Source organism: Microtus ochrogaster, chromosome 5 (genome assembly GCF_000317375.1).
Source record: "Microtus ochrogaster isolate Prairie Vole_2 chromosome 5, MicOch1.0, whole genome shotgun sequence".
Taxonomy (NCBI): domain Eukaryota; kingdom Metazoa; phylum Chordata; class Mammalia; order Rodentia; family Cricetidae; genus Microtus; species Microtus ochrogaster.
In genome coordinates, this window is record NC_022012.1 from 12,758,125 (window position 1) to 12,761,388 (window position 3,264).

Genomic DNA, 3,264 nt, shown 5'->3' on the forward strand with positions numbered 1-3,264 from the left:
TTGGGAGGCTGAGGATCACTATAAACTCTAGGATGAAACCCTGTCTAAAAAAAAAAAAAAAAAAAAAACCCACAGGTGGATCAGGAGAATTGAATAAAAAAAAAAACCAGATGCAAATCCAGACACTTATGGACACCTGATTTTCAACAAAGAAGAAAAAATATACAATGGAAAAAAGAAAGCATTTTCAATAGTACTGGTGTATTTGTATGTCAGGACGTAGAATAATGCAAATAGCTCTATATCTATTACACTGCATAAAATTCAAGCCCAAGTGGATCAAAGACCTCAACACAAATCCAGAGACACTGAACCTTGTAGAAGAAAAAGTGTAGAATCACCTTGAATGCATTGGTACAGGCGACAACTTGCAAACAAAAAACCAAAAGTGCAGGTACTAAGTTCAACAATTAACAAATGGGACCTCAAGAAATTGAAAACCTTCTGTAAGACAAGAGACACCATCAATAGGACAAAAGGGCAGCCTACAAAATGAGAAAAGATGTTCATCAACCTCACATCAAACATAAGGCTAATTTCCTAAATATATAAAGAACTAGATATCAACAAACCAAACAATCACAATTAAAAATGAGGTACAGATGTAAACATAGAATTCGCAATAAAGGAATCTCAAATGGTGAAGAAGTACTTAAAGAAATATTCAGCATCATTAGCCATCAGGAGATGCAAATCAAAACAACTCTAAGTTTCCATATTATGCTTGTCAGAAGGACTAAGATCAAAACTCAAGCTACAGTTCATGCTGGCAAGGATGTGGAGCAAGGGGAACACTCCTCCATTTCTGGTGGGTGTGGAAACATGTACAGACACTTTGGAAATCAATACAGCAGTTTCTCAGAAAGTTGAAAAATCAATCCACTTCAAAACCCAACTATATCATTCTTGGGCATATACCCAAAGGATACTCAATCATACTACAAGGATATTTGCTCAGCTATGTTCATAACAGCATTATTCATAATAACCAGAACCTGGGAGCAACCTAAATGTCCCTCAATTGAAGAATGAATCAAGAAATTGTGGTAAATTTATGTACTTAAGAAAGTATTAATTAGCTATAAAAATAAAATAAAGCTAAAACAAAAAAAATGACCTCACAAAATTTCCAGACAAATGGATGAACTAGGAAAAAAACATCCTGAATGAGGTAACCCAGAAAGCAAACATGGTATGTATTTACTTATAAGTGGATATTAGCTATAAAATAAAGGATAGCCACACTACATTCTGCACATCCACAGAGGCTAGGTAACAAGGAAAGCTCAAGGGAAACTTACAAATCTCTCTGGGAATAGAAAATAGAATAGACTCGGGAGTCAGAGGCAGGTGGATCTCTGTGAGTTCGAGACCAGCCTGGTGCTTCCAGAACAGGCTCCAAAGCCACAGAGAAACCCTGCCTCGAAAAACCAAAAAAAAAAAAAAAAATGAAAGAAAGGAAGGAAGGAAGGAGGGAAGGAAGGAAGGAAGGAAGGAATGATGTGGGAATGATTTCTTATTAATAAAGAAACTGCCTAGGCCCATTTTATATAAGCTAAGCTAGCCATGCGGGTGGCAGGGTGCTGGGGACGCAGGAGGACGCAGCTCCGCCGCTCTTAATTTAACAGAGTGGCGCCCGACGTGGGGCTAAATCCACTTAAAAACCCAAAAAGGCTTAAAAATAAGGGAGAGAGAGTTTAATACAGATTTTTGCTGTTTGTTGGTGGCATGCTGTAAAGAGATTTTCTGATTCGACAACAGCAACAAAAAAAACGCTGTGTCATTTTAAAGCGCGGCTTCTTGGGACTGTGCCGCCAATACAAACTCTGGCTTTAAAACATTTCAATGGATTTTATGGGACTGGATGTTTGTGTTCCCGCTTGGGATTAAAAGGAGATTGCTCTGAGACCGTGCTGATGGCTCAGCGCTCCCGTCTGCCCAGGCGGTAAAATCAGGCTTAGGCAGGCAAAAGAGCATGGCGGATTCCTGCCATTATTTTCAGACTGCGCAGTGCTCTGCGTGTCAGATTTTGCTGTAACTTGGCTAAAAAGAGTTTCTATGCTACACGCTCAGTCTCAGATTTAAACTGCTGACTGCGACACCAATGTGGACTTGCTGTGTGCCTGGACCTGTATGGCTCAGGGGTACCAAGTAGATCTGAGACAGGAGCAGCTGCTCCATGCTAAACTGTGCTGACCTCAGACAGAAACTGCCGTAATTACTGTGATAACAGCACAGTTAACTTTAGACTGGACAGGACACAGGCGGTACCATATTACTTATACATGGTACAACTTAAGTTTTTAAAAACTGCTTAACATTTTAAAAAATGCTCCTGGATAGTAAAAAAATGTTACAGATTCACAATAAAACAGATTCAGACATAAAAGACCACACTGTTGGATAAATGTACGTAGGCTTGAGAGAAAAAAAAAATATAAAAAATAAAATTAATGGTTTAAAAAAAAAAAGATAAAGTCTTTAAAGAGACAAAAAGAGACAGAGTACAAATAGTTATAAATTAAAAAAAATAAAGTAAAAATAAGCCACGTAAAAATAAAAAATTCACAGAGAGTCTAGATTGTATACATTGTGTTTTCTTTAAAATTTTTGACTGTAAAGGAGCTAAATACAGAGAGACATTTCATTATATGGGCTGCCAAATAAAACCAAAATGGATATAAGGGTATTACGATTTCAAAATTTGGGTCTAAGGATATGATGCTTTAAAAAGGGTCTTCTTTTGTTTTCACAGAGGATCAGACCCTATGGATTACATCTATCCCGATATAATATGATAGACCACGTCCTCCTAAAAGGTTCCTGTACACGCCTTCAAAAAATTGCTTCGCTCAACTGCCAACTGAGATGACCCTGACACACAGGTTACCCCATAAAAGATATGATTAACAGCGCCCCCATTCAACAAAAAGCAGTTTGGAAAAAAAAAACTACACCCATGTTCCCAAAATATTGTTTATAAATGTTCTTTTACATTTAAAGGGGGAAATGATATAGGTATGAATAATTTGCATTGGTGTGGATTTTAAGGTCAATTTTGCTATATGTATATGTATTTCTGCTCTTGATTAAGGTATTGTGATTGTGTAGTTCGTTTTTAAAAATGTAATGTGTAACTAAAAAATATAGGTTGTTAATGGATAATCATTGATAATAATCAAGCTTGTAGTCATGTTAGTTAGATTTTCTATATATATCGATATATTTCAGTTAGATAGGCATTCTTCATATCTTTCAAAGACT